Source organism: Saccoglossus kowalevskii, chromosome 2 (assembly GCF_978046115.1).
Source record: "Saccoglossus kowalevskii chromosome 2, keSacKowa6.1, whole genome shotgun sequence".
Taxonomy (NCBI): Eukaryota; Metazoa; Hemichordata; class Enteropneusta; family Harrimaniidae; genus Saccoglossus; species Saccoglossus kowalevskii.
In genome coordinates, this window is record NC_140642.1 from 11,230,959 (window position 1) to 11,250,091 (window position 19,133).

Consider the following 19,133-nt stretch of genomic DNA (forward strand, 5'->3'; position numbering starts at 1 on the left):
ATGAATGTGACATCTACCTGAAATTTCTCAATGAGGTTTTATTTGTTTTTAAGTATTTTTGGACCAGGTATAATTTCTGGATGATGTAGCAATGGTTGTTTTGTTCAAAGTTTTTTGTTTTGCTTCCAATTGCAAGTACATTGGAATGAGTAATTTGTGAAAATATCGATACTTTTTGCGTTGGACTGAGGCAGTTTACATACGTTGTGTTCCGATGTCACATAATTCTAATAATCTTAAGATATCACGACATAACGCATGTGTTTATAATTTTAATGGTAACTCTAAATTGGTATACCGTTATAGCTTCGTAATATGGATGAAATTGAGTATATTGAAGATGATGGTATCACAAGAGCTACAGTGGAATGGGGAATGGACCGTACAGATCAACGCAGCAACAACCTTGATGGTAGAATGAACCTTTATGGTGAGCACTCTAGCAGTACGGTTGTTATCAAACATTTTAGGAACTATCACAAGTTATCCTATGGTATCAGTTCACTTTCACAGATAAAACACATGACATAATATGATGTGATTACGACAGACTGTCGGTTGCGTGATAACTTTACAGTACCGGTTTTTGTGATACTACCCATTCCTCACAAATAACAAGCTACTGTAGAAACAAGATATAAAAATATAAAATAAGATATAAAATAATGTGTTTTTAAGTTCCAACAGCTACAGAAAATAACGAATACGCGCTTTTTTGGTTTTGTCCAGCTACTGGTTCCGGTGCCAACGCATACATCTTGGACACTGGTTTGCGACACTCTCATAATGAGTTTGATAACCGAGCATCATACTTCTGGGACTACGATTCAAGCAACAATGTATGTATCACAGATGTTCATAGTGGCAAAAACACAGTTACCATATGCTATGCATGTCTTGATGATTTGAAGTTACGGTTAGTGATTTGTACGTTTTGAATGTTCGCTTATATTATTTCATTTATAGGGTGAAGACTGTAACGGACATGGCACCCATTGTGGTGGAACAGTAGGAGGTAACTCAGTTGGCATTGCCCCAGACACATTATTGTACAGTGTACGAGTATTGAACTGTCAGGGAAGTGGTCTTATTTCAAACATGGTTGATGGTAAGCTGGGGTTTACATCGATTGACTAAAATCTGATTATTCATAGAACCTGTCGTTGAATTAAGAAATCGTTATACCATCTGGTAGGTGACCCCCAAGATGTGATGCAATGTTTCGAATGCATCGTCTTGCGAATGATATCAATATCGCAAAAGTCAGACAAATAAGTAAAATGTGAAATTAGTAAATCTTAATTTGGTGAAAAATAGTTTAGTATAATATGAAGATTCCTCAATGCGAGTTATGTTATTTATAGGCCTTGATGAAATAGTTGCTTGGGGAGACACTCCATCCAGGTCTGTTGTATCCATGTCTGTTGGGGCTGGTGCTAGTTTATCACTAGACAATGCCGTACAACGAGTTATCGATGATGGTTATACGGCTTCCATCGCAGCTGGCAATGAAAACCAAGATGCTTGCAATACTTCACCTGCAAGAGTTGAAGATGTACGTATACATATCGGACACTTATAGCAATCAAATCGATACACTAGAACTAGAACTCCTTGGTTTTGGATAATAGGTTCGAAATGTTATATACTAGTATTACGAAAAAAATACATTAAGTGACTATAACAAGTGATGCCATATGACGTACTTTAATCCGATTTAGGCTATCACTGTTGGTGCAACCGACGTTAACGACAATCGAGCAGGCTTCTCCAACTGGGGCAGCTGTCTTGACATATTTGCACCTGGTGTTGCTGTTAGAAGCGCCTGGTATACGTGTGATTCTTGTTATGAAACCATAAGTGGAACCTCCATGGCATGTCCTCATGTCTCTGGTAAGAATACCTTAAAGTAGGTTTATTAAAAACAGCTTTAAAGTCTGTGCCTTATTTGTTTATTTATTTTGGTATTTTGTATAATCCAAATTTGATTTTTTTTCAAAGGTGTTGCCGCCGTACATCTGGGTGCTGGCACTTGTAACGACAATGCCAGCTGTAGAAATAAAATTGTTGCTCTGGATTCTACTATTGGTGCAGTAAATGACCCCAATGGATCACCAAATTTGTTGTTATATTGTGACTAAATATACACAATAAGTAAAAGCAAGTTAATATTTATTTTATGTTAGAACTAAACTGTCTGACTTGGCATATGCATTATCATCCTAGCTAAAGTTATTTTCAGTGAAATCCTAGCTAAAGGTTTTTGCTTGGGTGTGTTTGTCCAATTTAAATAATATGAATGTAACATTGCCAGGTCTCATGTGATGTGTTGCCTGATATGAATATACTGATTGCCATTCCTTCCCATTCCACAATTATACTATACTGATACGGATGTATTTTCTTTGTTTATAGGTCGTTTTATCAGAGAACATGGCACATGATGTAGACGTGAATAAATTTGATTTTAATTGAAAAAAGTAATTGTCTTTGTCATATTTATTTACTCCAGTGCTTATCTCAACTGCTGATGTATATGATATATATCAATATGGGCTAGAATAAAAAAAGTCTGCACACAATTTCAGAATATCAAATAATACTGGGATAGATATGTTAGTTATGCAGATAAAACATGCTTGAATTAACATGGAAAATAATAGTATAAATGTAAACGCAAAATTCTGTTCAGGAAAAACTAATCAAACTATTGTCAGGGCGTCCCGGCAACATGACGGTGTTATGCATGTTATACAGTGAAGACAATTAAGCTGAGAGAAACTAGAGACTCGCTGGTAAACATACAATACATATTATCAGTGATTGGATGAACTTACCATTGAATTACTTACATCGTAGTGAATACCGTTGATTAGTTATTATACTGCACATCAGCCTTTTCCTGTGATCTAATGAATGAACAGATCCTCAATCCTGAATTTATGCTAATATGAGCTGAATGCTATCTGTCTTAATTAAAAAATACTGTAGGACAAGCGACCATGTCTGTGGTGTTCTTTCACACCAAATCAAACAATTCATGTATTCATCTGAAACCCTCACCGATCGACAGATCTATTGGGAATAGACACCAGACTAATTCTTCTAACATGGGAATGAAAATCCCAGTAAGAATTGATGTTGCATTATTCCGATGTGCTACCAGCTAAATAATATAAATAGACTAGCACGGGTACAATTTACCAGGGGTACGTCCGCCAGATGTCCAGTCGGTCTCACTCACATACAAGTCTCACAACGTACAACAATCTAAGACACATAGGGATATTAATCGCTTTAGCGAATGTATTGTATTTTACACAACAACGAATGCACTTTCAAAGTATACACTGGTGGAAAATGACAACAATAATCCCTCAACTGCAATAGAGGGCGCACTAACAATCTGGTATACTGGTAGTCAACACAACGGAATAACAAAATTGAACTACATGAGATTACAAACTACGTAGGGGTTGCTCACACACTCGACGAAAGAAGCATAAATAAAATCAGCGAAATGTGTGTTGACCCGTCCTGTACGAGTAACAACCAATGACATTGTATCGAAATTTGAATAGGAGCAAAATCCTATACAATTTACATAAAACAGGGCAGAGTGTTCAAGTAGTCAGCACTTAACAGTTACAATAACGCTAAACCTTATTAATCACCCAGACCTACAACCACGGTAACACACTTCAGAAATATAAAACGTATAAAGTGATAATAATACAATAATTAAACAATATGCTGGGACACAGTCTAGGATTAGCTTGGATATTATACAAGAGAGCCAAAACAAAAATAATACAAACAACATATTACAATAGAATCGTGAGATATAACAGGGTGAGTCCGATTAGTGTTCTGGTTGTTGAAGACTCGCTGGCGCTTCACCTTGGGGTTCGTAAACGTCGTTATAGTAGTACAAAAGAAACACACACAACAGTCACTCTACTAGGACGGTGCCGCGTCGTTCTATTATAACTACAGAGCTAAGAGCGAAGTATTGCAATACATGGCACTTTGACCTTTCACCGAAGAGCAGTCTTAAACGCGGAAATAAACATGCCAGATAGCTTTTCCAAAGATCTTCTTTTGTTCGACGATTCCGATATTGATTTGGAGGAAATAATGGGTGACCCACATATTTACCTTGAAATATCTTATGGGTAGAGTTTGACTGTGACATTTCCTGTGTGTGTTCACATGTGTTTTAAAGGCAATAACGTGAATACAATGAAGGTGTGAATTTCGTAAGAAACATCATTGTTATTTTTAAAAAAACTGATGGTACAGTTGCTGTTTTGTCAAATTCCTAGTAAAATGTGTTTATATTCATTTTCAGCATCTCATAACCGAAGACTGAAGATACCACTGCACCTAAAGCATCAACATCTAAGGGGTCAGAGCCAGTAAAACTAACGAAGCAACAACCCAAAAAAGTAAGATTTCTTTAGTATATGAATGGACAAAAATAGATTACATCCCTTTTGGGTTATACAGAGAGGATTTAAGGGTTACATTTATGCCTTGGAGAAATTGGGACTTGAGAACACTTATAACAATCTGAGAAGGAGAGGTTAAATTATTATAGTCAGTAATACACTATTCAATATTTATTGTTGGAAAAACCAGGTAGCAAAACTTGGATGTAGTGGTAGAATTTACCCATTCACAGTTCTTTGCAGAAATGAATGTATTTTTGGTAGCATTGAATTTTTTGGGGGCGAGGAAGTTGGTCAAAATTAAACAATATTGTTAGGTAATATTTATCATTTGTTTTCTTTACAGAAATGATCAGAACATTACCAAAGTATTCTGCAGAAGACTATCTGGCTGATTTGGAACCATTAGCTTCTGAGGTATTTAAAAGTCATTACTGTAGATCCAAAGTTTTTCTTCAAAGGAAATATACATGGAGATGCAGTAGTGTCTTTAGCGAAAGTAGCAAGTCAGTCATTGTCCACCCAAACAGGTAATGAGTTACTCAGAGTACCTATACAAGATAGGGACTGGCCTGTGGCAAGCAATTGTAGCTGCTGACACGAAATATTTGCCGTCAAGTGGAAATGAGTTTGAATTACATTCTATAATTTATGTACTGATTCAAATCAACATACTTTAGCAATAATGTACATTTAAGCTTTAGTGCCTGATAATAGTGCAAGTGATGATGTTTTCAGATTAGAACAGATATATATTATGAAAATGATGTTTATGGCACTTAAAGCATGTCACAGTACAGAGAGCACACTGCTGGTAAATGACAACGCATTGAGTAAAGTAGAAGAAAATACTCTGAGGTATATGAATGGATACATTCCTTATCAGTTGAAGAAGAAAATTGTCAGAAAATCAAAAAGTTGTGACAGTTATTATTTAGAATGCATTAAGGCAATGAGAGATTGCAAGGATGCAAAGAAATGGGACTCAGTTGGGGAGTCAAGAAATTGGATTGAGAGTTTGTTTAAAGTTAATGACATCTCATTTCTTTTTTTAAAGAATGGAACTTATTTTTCACAAACAATCCTTGCTATGCAAGGGAAATGAGCAGATGGCTTGCACCATTAATGCCACCATTTTGAAAGATAAATATATGTTCAACCATCTGCAGAGATATTTCCGATGATGAGGCTTGTGAATAGGTTCTGATAATGATTGTGAAATTGTATGTGCAAGTGAGAATGTTTTCTTACGCAAAGGAACAGGTAGAAAAGCATAAGAAAATTACTAAATCCTACATCAAAGGATCCAAAGGCCTAAGGAAAACACTGGCAGAAAAATAGTGAGCTACTTTTCACATTTTATTTACACTGTACTAGTTAATCATTTTTTTTGAATTTACAGTTTTGTTGGGGGGTACAAGTCTTTATATAAAGTGGGTTGATAGAAAAATGATGGGCTACTTTTTACATTTTCCAAATTTACAGTGTTAATGATCTCTAATTATTAAATTGTGTTTGGGTATTTTATCCAACCTCCGACATACGTAGAAACACAATACAAATAGTACCATTTATTTCTTTGGCATGAAACTTTTATTATATACAAACATGAGCAAAACTTAAAAATCCATCACCTTGAAGAACTAACAATTCTTTAAAGCCATGTTCTAAACATGAGCAACGCATTGATTTTTTAAAAACAAACAAACTATTTTTAAGGTGAGAGATATCATACTGATATTTTTATAATCATTTCATTTAATCTGCACTTGTAATGTTTATCATTAGTAGTAAATCTTGGCTCATTTCCCTCATTAGAAAAGCAGGTCCAATGAAATATAAAAACAAATTAAAAACTACGCTAATAAATAATAGTGTACTTTGATCAGCAACAAAATTATGCTGATATAGTAACAATCATAGTTGTAATTCTCTTAAGGTAGAGATGCAGGATGGGAGACTATATTTCTAATTGGCTCTAATTTCTGTAGACATCGCTACCGGTGCATGCTAACTGACAAGGGGGGTTTCCGATTAAGGTAACCAAGATGGCATCAAAGAGTGCATGATTTTTCCGCGGTGATTAAAAACAGCATCTCATTGCCGATTTTTTGGTAATTTCCAGGGTATTTTTTTATTTTTAATTAACCGAGCATTTTATGTTTGTGTATTTTGACACTGAAAAGTTAGTTATCGATGACAGCAACAGCAGTGTTGTTTGTCAATTGCATCGCAATTCTATCAGCACGATAATCGTTACAGCGAAACGAAAAATGTTTACTTCAGTGTTAAAATGGCGTTGGAGTAAAAATGTGTGGAAACATTTTTTAGTTTCGCCCACAATGTGAAAAGGCTTGAAATCTATGCACCAAGAAAACAAAAGAAATTGTGGCCTAGTTTTGCGCGAAAATTAAATCGCCCTATCGACGCTACCTCATACATGAAAATAAATGAAAAATCAATTTATTTGAGGGTGAAAAAGTTTTCTTATCAGTTACAAGTGTATGTTTTATTTCATTCCGCTTGCATGCTGGAAGCGTCTACGTCTTGTCTGTTTTTGTAGTTTGCTAGTTGATCGTGCTTGAGGTAAGTAAACAGAGAGCCAGGACAGAAAGTCGCACACCTGCTGCTCCGTAACTGAGGCCAGCAATCATTTGCATATAACATCAACAGTGACTTGTCAATCAAAGAGCAATGTAAACAGACTTTCGGGACTTTTAATCACATACGCGTGCGTCGGTTCCCTATATTTTAAAATTGATTTTTGAGTATGTTCCAGGAATGACAATGCTCCGATATTTTAACACTATCTAGCCAAGACTGTCTGGGTAAGAAAAAGCAAAAAAAATGAAGTTAATTATTTACAATAGTTCAAACTCACACAACAATTGATAAGTTGCCGATGAGTTAGTTTAACTTTTAAAAAATATATATAGAAAAACAAAATTAGTAAATAGATACATTAATTAATAACTAGCTTTTTTTCAAGTTAAGCTAATTTTTTTTAAAAAAATTGTAACACGTTTCTTCATAACTGTGCTAGATTGTTTAGCCAGAACCACCGGCGTGGTGGCACGGACAGTACCCGATGCAAGGAGTTGGAAGACTACAAAGATGGACGATTTCACCCCTTCCCCCACAGAACGTCATTTACAACATCCTTCATGTTTGTAGTCGACCACCAGCAACCGCGATGATACTGCCCAGCTAATTAGTAATATAATTAGTGTGCATGTTTGTCGCAATTTAGTTGCATATCTGAGCCTCTAAGATTCACCCCCCCAATCCTGCAGTAATGCGTTTTGTTTAATTTAGTTAAATTATGGCCAAGACCAACAGTGACGTCTTTACTTTCTGCGTTTTGCAGATGGCATCTCATGCAGTTACAGTTACTGATATTCATGACTGAACAAAAATAACAGAGCAGTAAAGTTTAAATTAAAAATACAGCTCACCTGACAATAGCGCTTCCTGACCGTCTTAGTAGAGTGACTGTGCACACGACGCCCACCGTCGAGACTAACATTCTTCACGACTCATCTAAATTCAGATTTGACAGGCAAATATTACTAATACGTATATGTACGTCGATTCGATTTGCTTCAGTAGCGTAGCTTCGTGCTCATGGAAATTCGCAAAGGCTTCCATTAATCGCACTCACTGACGTCGGGAAACACCAATCAGTTGTTAGGTGGAGATCGGTTTCTTATGGTCGCCATATAAAGAAGGACAAGACGCAAGTTCATTGATTTATGGGACAATTTCGATGAATCACACAAGTCATACCATTGGTTAACAGCTTGCACAACTCAGTGAATCACAACTTGCCTGGTTCTTTTGTTTTGCACAAATTTTGAAAAAGTTTGTACGCCTTAGGACCTATTATGGCAATTGACACAGATCTCTTCACATCTGCCTCTAGTAGTTTGTTAGCTACGAAATAATATTCCAATCTTTCACTGTATTCCGTCCATGACTCAAGTTAGGGGTCGAATTCGATAACATTTCCGATCAGCGCTATTTTGAATACGTAATTACGTATACCGTTTTAGCAATGGAAGTTCAATGGAATAATTCATGGATGCTGACTGACTATTTTAACTCACACAAAGTCCGATACCTCCTGCTGTAGTATTTCACACAGAAAATGCAGTAACCATCAATTTACGAAAATTCTGTCATTTCAGTTATCGTAGTAGTCGCCATTTATGTGGTAACCGAGTGATCGTCTAACCACTACCGTAATGACCCACACAGAAACACGACAATTAATTAACACGTTCATTTGTGGAACTGCAAAAATACAACTTGGCAAGCATGGCGCCCCTTACAACATCGTGCAAGGTCATGTGACTACTAACAAAAGAACATCTAGCATACTAAATATAGATACCAAGCACAATAATAACAGAATTAGGATTTATATCATTGTTAATTACCATCACAGTATAGTGAATATGGGATGTAAAATCACTCGCATGTAATAAAAACACGATATTGGGAAAATAATAGATTACTAAATAATATGAAACAATACGTACAATAATGCAATCAATAATAAAAAAATGACAATATACACCACTACAGCCTCAGAAATTCCCTACATCAATGTGGGTGTATGTGTGAAATACTAATGTTACTGGTAACAATTACCATTGTCTTTGTAGTTAGCCAGCAGTGTTAGCTATGCAGATCCAAATTGTGGATTTCTACGCATACAGCATAGTATTTGTTTCTTCACAACTTGCACGGAGAGACCAAGACCTGCTCGCACATCGGTCGCCAAGAACTGCCTTTACATGTGCTCCCGATCCCCCTCGAAGAGGAGTGCAGGAGTGGGGACAAGGTCGATCCTTCGTTCCAGTAAAAAGGTCAATGACCTTGTCTCTTTAAAGATTCAGCCAAGTTAGTTTCCTTTACGATTTGGCAAGGCTTCACAATGTCCTCCAGCCAAGTTAGGTATACAGATTTATAGTAATTCTCACCTTTGTGCAAATACGTTGTTTTCTATAAGCTCATGTTTATAAGCCACACTCTTTTACCAAGAGCATGCCGAGGTGGCATTTTGATGTCCTGACCACAAAGTATACGTATGTAGGTATTCCTACCTGGCTTTATGTTCACACTCTCTTGGACTGGACATTAATAGTTGAACGAACAGACTAATTGTGATAGATTTTCTGACGAACCATGTGGAAGATATAAAGTGATATGCTGTACGTAGTTGGTACTACAGAAACAACCCTTACTGTAAGTGTGAGCAGTCTTCAACACCAATTTGCCTTGAAGTGTGTAGTTTTAGAGCTTGTGGTAAATAACAAAAATGGTTTCTTTATAAGACGAGAATATTTCATTTATTAAGACTACATACATGGGTATATTCGTTCAGTTGTATAGAAGTAACAGCTGCCTGTTTTTATGGAATTTACGCTGTGTAACTAACATCTGTCTGCCTGGGTAATTAATCAGTATTACTACAGTGGTCATAATGTTTCGACATCCATGCCAGGCTAACTTCAGCCTGGAAATACAGTAAATGTAATAGCTAAGTTTGGATTGGAAAATACACTATTCGTAGCCAAAGCTAAGACGTGGGGTTCTTATTTAGTTATATATATGTGCACTGAAACGTCAATTTTGGTGTTCGGGACACGCACGCAGTCAGCTTTAAATTAATTAAATCGATATCAACTTGCTGTTCAAAATTGTTTTGCGAAAGGTAGGGTGAACGCGTTAGGATTGTGCTTTAACACCTCTATTTCGCTATTTTTTTTATATTCGAGCATTAATTGATACTCTTGACATTGTGTGCAGAATTGTTTATCGTAGCCCCCTTATTGCACTTGCCCTGAGCCGATATATGATCAGCAGTTTAAACAAGCACTAAAGTAAATAAATAAATATGACAGAGACATTAAAATCACGTTTATTCACGTATACAATCACTTATAATGAGCAGCATCATGTGTCATGTTCTCTGATAAAACAACCTATAAACAAAGAAAATACATCAGTGTTAGTACAGTATAATTGTGTAAGAGGAGGAATTGCAATTCAGCATATTACTATATAGCGGCATATCACATGAGACCTGGTAATGTTACATTTCAGACAGTTTAGATCTTACATAAAATAAGTATTAACTTGCCTTTGCTTATTGTGTATATTTAGTCGCAAAATAACAACAATTTGATTTCTACAGCTGGCATTGTCGTTACAAGTGCCAGCACCCAGATGTACGGCGGCAACACCTTTGAAAAGAAAAATCAAATTTGGATTATACAAAATACCAAAATAAATAAACAATTAATACGCAATGAGAATTTAAAACTGTTTTTAATAAAACTACTTCAAGGTATTCTCACCAGAAACATGAGGACATGCCATGGAGGTTCCACTTATGGTTTCATAACAGTAATCACAGTCATACCAGGCGCTTCTAACAGCAACACGAGGTGCAAATATGTCAAGTCGCCCCAGTTGGAGAAACCTGCTCGATAGTCGTTAACGTCGGTTGCACCAACAGTAATAGCCTAAATTGGATTAAAGTGCGTCATATGGCATTACTGGTTATAGTCACTTAATGTATTTTTTTCGTAATATATAACATTTTGTACCTATTATCCCAAACCAAGTAGTTTTAATTCTAGTGTATCGATTTGATTGCTATAAGTGTCCGATATGTATACGTACATCTTCAACTCTTGCAGGTGAAGTATTGTAAGCATCTTGGTCATCATTGCCAGCTGCGATTGAAGCCGTATAACCGTCATCGATAACTCATTGTACGGCATTGTCTAGTGATATACTAGCACCAGCACCAACAGACATGGATACAACAGACTTAGTTGGAGTTTTTCCTCCAGCAACTATTTCATCAAGGCCTATAAATAACATAACACAAGTTGAGTAATAAAGAAATCTTCACTTAAACTATTTTTCATCAAATTAAGATCTACTAATTCACATTTCACTTATTTGTCTGACGATATTTATGTCATTCGCAAGATGATGCATCCGAAACATAGTATCATATCTTGGGGGTCACTAGTTCATTCCACCTACCAGATGGTTTAACGATTTCTTAATTCAACGACAAGTTCTATAAAAAATCAGATTTTAGTCAATCCATGTAAACCCTAGCTTACCGTCAACCATGTTTTAAATAAGACCACTTCCCTGACAGTTCAATACTCGTATATTGTAAAAATAATGTTTCTAGCGCAATTGCAACTGTGTTACCTCCTACTGTTCCACCACAATGGGTGACATGGCCGTTACAGTCTAGACCCTATAAATGAAACAATATAAGCGAACATTCAAAACGTACAAAACACTCACCGTAATTTAAAATCATCAAGACATGCATAGCATTTGGTAAATGTGTTTGTGCTACTATGAAAATATGTGATACATACATAGTTGCTTGAATCGTAGTCCCAGAAGTATGATGCTCGGTTATCAAACTCATCATGTGTCGCAGACCAGTGTATGCGTTGGCACCAGAACCAGTACCTGGACAAAACGAAAAAGGTGCGTGTTCGTTATTTTCTGTAGCTGTTGGAACTTGACACGTAATGTAAAACAAATTGTTGATTTATTTTTATATCTTGTTTCTACAGTAGCTTGTTATTTGCAAGGGGTGGGTAGTGTTACAAAAGCTGGTACTGTAAAGTTATCACGCAACCGAGTGTCTGCCGTAATCACATCATATTATGTCATGTGTTTTATCTATGAAAATGAACTGATACCATATGATAGGATAACTTGTGATATTTCCTAAAATGTTTGATAACAACCGTACTGCTAGAGTGCTCACCATAAAGGTTCATTCTCCCATCAAGGTTGTTGCTGCGTTGATCTGTACGGTCCATTCCCCATTCCACTGTAGCTCTTGTGATACCATCATCTTCAATATACTCATTTTCATCCATATTACGAAGCTATAACGGTATACCATTTTACAGTTACCATTGAAATTATAAACACATGCGTTATGTCGTGATATCTTAAGATTATTAAGAAGTGTCGGTATTTTCACAAATCACTTTACGGTATTTTATAACAACTGGAATCCATCTTGCTTGCAAAATCTGAGATAGATACTCCGTCCTGTAATTTGAATAATATATCATATATAACTAATAATTGTTGTAATAAAATTTTTATGGAGACCACAAAAAATATATATGTTTTGAACTGCGTATAATTCTTATTACCTAATTCACCACCTATGAAGATATTGTCCGCAACTAAGCCATAGACACGACACGGCCGCCGCTACGAGCACGGCGAGGATCAAGATACGCATTTCAAAAATTATGGTCTGTGAATGAAATCGCAAAATAAACACGCTGTACATATACAAGTTGACTGGATCTGGACCTAATTAGCACGAGTTTGATACATATTCTTATTCAAAGTGAACTTACCTTGTCACGAATGAGTACAATATTGGCTAATTGAGACTTTTACCTCATTATATAGTCTAACAACACAGAGAGGTAACAATAGATACGTCTCGGAAAGTCATAGTTGTGTAAAATTTGATTCACTAAAATAGAACCCTAATTAAAAGACAGTAATAAATTAAATGTTGTTTTAATGAAGCCCCCTATAATTAGATTTGCGTACCAGGTGACGCTGGCAGGGAGTTAAGGGAGTCTGCCACAATAATTAAAACTATTAATATCAAAAATAGACCTAAATGCCTTAATACATAAGAAAAACACACATTGCATGTTTTTATCTATGTATACACTTGTTTGGTTCTCACGTAAATCATCTCATTATCAGTGATTAACAATATGAACTAGTTCATGGACATTTCTGCCCACCTGAAGTAAACAACCGAGTTAAATAAATTACTGTAAAAAGGGTTATTTATTCACTGGGTTTTAATTTTGCTTATTTCGCTGACTAAAAAATGCGCTAGTTAAAGCCCAGTGAATATGTGAAATTTAGCATAGAACACATTATCTAAATGATAAAACCGTGAATTTAAAACCCACTGAACTTGCCTGAAATGGTAAATCAGCGAAATTTAAACCCAGTGAAAATTAATCATTTTACAGTAATTATTTTAAATACAAACGATCACATATGTATTACAACATGGAACGTGGGATTCGAACACGCGATCACGACACGCGCTTCCTATCCTCGGGGTGGAGCTACGTCACAAGACACTCCACGTTGCTAAGACGCGCACCACTCTACATGCATTTCTATGGGCTCTTTTTGCGCTGCTGTGGAACGCTGGCCGAGTCGGCGAAAATTCGAGAAAACAACACAAACTCAACTTTGAAGTAATCCTGAACAGCCAAATTTAGATATGTTACACACGTAGGGGTAATCGTGTTATACTGTTCAGGGGAGTCTCAACCACCATCCCAAAGTACCGTTTTCTGCGAGTTTTTGGCCTTTGTTTTCACCGCCAGGGTTGCCAAGCGATGAAAATGCCCGGATGTCCGCCCCGAGGATACCAAGCTGTCCTTGACATCACAGATAACAAACACACCCCTGTGCTAGTATTCTTTAAGTACTTTAACCTTTCATCCATTCACCCTTTAATAATATCAGGAACTCGCTTACAGGTCTAGTGCAGCTCTAATGATTGCTGGGATGAGAGAAACTATGTATATAATGTTTCCTCGGCCATTTCTGCGTTGGATATTGACAGCTGAAAAAATAACCTTGTAAGAAAGATAAGATGCAATATGGGAGATAATTTGTACCATCACACATGCGTATTGGAGAATGCAGCTGTGAATTAGAGTAGCTACAAAAATAAACTTTATTTCGTGATATATGATGATCCAGTGTATGTATTTTATTCATATTAGATCTCCATAAAACCATATGTAGGTGATTAGTTTAAACGATGTCCCAAGAAAGAAACAATTGTAAGATTAGATTTAAATGAATGTAATATTAATATTAAACAATCTGCCGCAATTGCTTTATTAGTAGAGCATGTGTCCATTGCCGAAATCAGTCACATCGTAATGATTCTGCCTACAGTAAATGAAATTGAAGGGGCGATTCTAATAAAGCAAATACGTAAAACAACACGTAACCCCCAAAACGTCCAACGCTGAACCACGCTATTAGTTGGAATGCACACAGCCTCACCCCTCACTTATCTTAACGTAGAAAATAAGCTGATTATTTAACTAGTTCATATTGTTAATTACTAATAGTGAGGTGAGGTACGTGCGAACCAAACAAATGTATACATGTGTTGACAATGCAATCACAATTTTAAAATCAATTAGGTCTATTTTTGATATTAATAGTCTTAATTATTGTGTCGGACCAGCGTCACCTGAAACGCAAATTAAGCTATAGGGGCATATTTAAAACAAAATTTAATTTATTACAGTCTTTCAATTAGGGTTCTATTTTAGTTAATCAAATTTTACACAACTATGACTTTCCGAGACGTGTCCATTGTCTAGTACAGTTATATTTGACGTTCAGAACAGTTGGGATCAGCGTATCCGAATGACTATTTTATCCGCGATGAGCTAGATAGGATAGCGAAACATTTCATCAAGAGCCCCTAGCCTGTGATGGCAAAAACGTGTCCATTACGTTGCTTTCAAACGTTTTCCACCTTCTATTACTAAAGCATTCATACCCTGTACAGAGCCAACGCCAACTTGGTATACGTATACAAGGAGAGTAACCACCCACCTACCATCACAAAGAATACCACCGATCGCGACCGGGATTAACAAGTGATTATAATCGATATTGTCAGATAAGAAGATATTTGACATCGCGGCGCCACCCTACCAAAGAGCTCTACGCGAAAGCGGCTACAAACACCAATTAAAATTTGGGCCCCCCCCCCCCGGATTGAAAAACGGCCGTGCAGTAATGTCCTTGGGTTTAACCCAACATACAGCTGCAATGTCCGTAACAGCATCGGCAAGCGATTCCTGAATTTATATCGACAAGTGCTTCCAGAGTGGTAATAATCTCAGGACAATTTCTAACAGAAATATCATCAAAGTCAGCTATAGCTGTATGAGCAATATAAAAGATACTATCAACAGTAAAAACAAACAGTCAGTCACATGATTTTGCCGCCATCTTTGATTGTATTGACCAAAAGTTAATGCCTCAACTGATTAACTTAATATTACATATATAGCGTATATGGCCGAAGCTTCCCACGGACACAAATAAAAGAACGTTTAAAACAGTTACATGATTTGCCCGCCATCTTAGAAACGGTCAAAATAACCGCTATTAAGAACATTTGCTTCTCATGAGTGCTTCAATCGACCAACTTGATACTTTTTATAACATGATAGATATAGATAAGGCATATCACGAGTATATAAATAATTTTCATCAGTCTTGTATATCATATATTGTATTAAAAATATGGTGCAATATGGAGAAGATTTTTAATATCGTTTGATTCGGATTGTTGAAGGCGAACACTACTACGCTTGTACACTTGTTCTACACATCAAAACAAAAAGCACACGTACTTGTTCGAGTATGTCATTTTTCAATCGAACGAGCTGCGAGCTACAAGTTGCAATGTATTCATCAACATACAGCATTCAAAAGCAACAACTTACATGTTTTCAGCAATATTGCATATTTAAATACAGGCATGTTATAAAAAAAATATGTCATTTCAATTTGATTTTTACGATGTCCCAAAATTTTGCAATTTTAACGAATACAATATTTACGCCTAATAAATAGTGAATCATAATTTATCATAGTAACGCATGCACTTACATAAATGACAAAGATGTTTCCATTGTCATAATTTAATAAATCCGCATACATTAATTAAAGGAAATTGTTTGGATTGTGTGCACCCAATGGAGTGGCGATTTTAATAATGCAGATACGGTAACATTCCCCTCTCAAACCATGACATGAGTAGACTATTGAACAAGCGAACAGAATGTACAGGAAGGGGTCGGTCGCTGTTTTCTTGGGGGGGGGGGTCACTGATTTTCGTGCAAGTGTTGAATAGAGAGTTACAGTAATTTGTGCAGGCATAAGGGGGAGGGTCGCATTTTTTCGTGCAATGCAACCCTTATGACATAACAGTAAATCTAGCCGAAATTTTATGCACAGCCTGGTTGACTGTGTTGCCTCAACAAACTTCTATTCATTCTCATTCAGCAGTTGTATTTACATTGAATGACGTGTTAAAATCTTAAGTTATATTCAGATCTATGCTGGGGACCCACTGTCTGATGATTACAATAATGCACCAGATATGGGAGAAAAACAACAAGCTGCGCGAACAGAAAATTGATTGGCGACTAGAAATTCACCACTGGAGAAAATAATATTAATGTACTGCTGGATTAAAACACATAGATTTAATGTAGCGTATTATTATGATATAGTATGTATTTACCATACCAATAGCAACGGTTTCTTTACATGTATGTTAGCAGATTGTAATTAATATGCAAATATAAGTTTTGCACTACATTACTTAATACCCTCAAATATGACCTTTAAAATGTTATTATCTCAAGCCATGATTACTCAATGTAAGAAGAATTAAGAATTAATTGATCTACCAGTGGTGTGGTTAGCACCTTTCTACTATAAACGTACAACCAGTTATCTACGGTGTTCATTCACATTACACTGCAATGTTTGGCTACAAGGCAGAACTTTCTTCCCCACTCACCCTTCCCTTCACAAATTATTTTTATCTTTTTAGTGTAGGTTTTATAGTATGATTGAAGAATTTTCTTCACATGGATGTATTTATGGCAAGCTAGTGGAAACTTTTGTCGGTATGGTGGCTGTGCTGGCATGCAGGCATAAGCCTACCTATTTAACAAGTCATTGTGAATGACATAGTCCCCGGTGGAATTAGGGGAAATGTTGTTATTCATGCCAAAAATAAAGTTACAGACCAAAATCATAGTTAGTAATTTAGAGTAAATAAATGGCTGGTCTAGTATCAACAGAAATTAGATGTATAAAATTATACTTCCGAAATCTTAAACAGGATTGTTTTTGACCCGATTGTGCAACGAATTGTCATGAACGTGTGTCATGTATAATTTGAAGAGAAAAAAAAACATGTCAACAATATATTTTGAAAAAATCAAGATGACTGCCCGTTTGATTCAAACACGGAACATATCATCAGGGACATGTATTTCAACATACACATCAAATTTATATCAAATTTGAACATAACTGACAAATCCTGTCGAAGAAACCACATTTTTCAAAAAAACATCTATTCCTATATTGATGATGTATGTGCCAAACATGAATGACAAAAAAACAATCAATTAATTTTTAAACATTTCAAAAAACAAAGTGGCTGCTAATCGACCATCTTTGAGCCAATCCTGAAATGAATCAACATAGACATGTATCATAATAAGTATAATGTATTTACCAAATTAGAACACAAAATGACAAAGCTTGTATAAAATACCACATTTTCAAAAAACAAAATGACTGCCAGTCAGCCATCTTTGATCCGATCACAAAACGAATCATTATAAACTGATAATGTAATGTAATGTATCTTAAAATGTATAATATTTGTACAAACTTTTAAGAAAAACTGACAAAGCATGCATACAAAAAATGGCTGCCAGTCAGACATATTAGATTTAATCAGTGAACTACTGCATGTGCATATGTCTCAGGTAAAATACTAGGCACATGCAGAGAATGAACAGAACTGGTTCACAGGGTTCTGAAATATAACTCTGGACAGAAGGACAGACAGAGACCCCATTATAAGCCCTTGTTTCGAACTTTGATCGGGGACTAATAAAGCTGGCATTCCATGATTGCCCAAACTTATATCTTGGTATCGTGTGCATTTTTATAGGTTCATTGTTTAGGTGAGCTTTGAATCATATATATTATTTCATGAAACATCACAGTGATTCATACATAATACATTGAAGATGATTTGGTGAATATGATTCTTTTTTTCATTCACATATTTATACTTTGTGGCGGGCAAGTCTTCTAACAAGATTTGGATAAAAGGCTTCTCGATAGATTTCCAATTAATGCTAGAATTTGTTAAACCAGTAAAATTTTGCTGAATCTCAGTGTTGTTATCAACAAAGCGTATATCTAGGGCATATAATAAGAATATAGAATGGTGTTTTAGAACATGTGTATCTCGTATTGTAAATAATGCACACGATTCAACACACAACACTCATAAATGTGCCAGTAAAAGTGTGTATGTATCACCCTAATTTGGTATATACACAGTATCATACATTGTTCTCTTCTCAATGAGAGCGTGGCTAACTGATTGAAGTAGAAAGTTCTATAAGCTGTGTAGTAGAACATCAATTAGTATGTATATATATATATATATATATATATATATATATATATATATATATATATATATATATAGTTTTAATATATGTACTATCCTTACCCTTAGAAAGAGGGAGGTCACAATTTTTCATGCACCATTCAAGGGGGAGGTCAGCAAATTATATGCAAATGTTTGTGTAGGGTCATATATTTTTATGTACACGACTTTCAAAAAACACCGACCTACCACCCTGTCCTTTTTTGTCCAGTCCCTTATCGTAATTGACGTAATGGAGAAAAATTTGCTGAGGAAAGGATTACGGTAAAAGGATGAGTTATGTGCGAACCAAACAAGTGAATGCTTTGATAACA

The 19,133-nt window shown here is 35.8% G+C and overlaps 1 long non-coding RNA gene across 1 annotated transcript; it reads left to right on the forward strand.

Moving 5' to 3' along the window:
* Positions 1-4,045: 4,045 nt before the first annotated feature.
* LOC146748111 (uncharacterized) lies at positions 4,046-4,448 on the forward strand. The gene is made up of 2 exons (XR_014931197.1): positions 4,046-4,248; positions 4,352-4,448. It is a non-coding gene; the product is annotated as an uncharacterized LOC146748111 (long non-coding RNA).
* Positions 4,449-19,133: the final 14,685 nt, after the last annotated feature.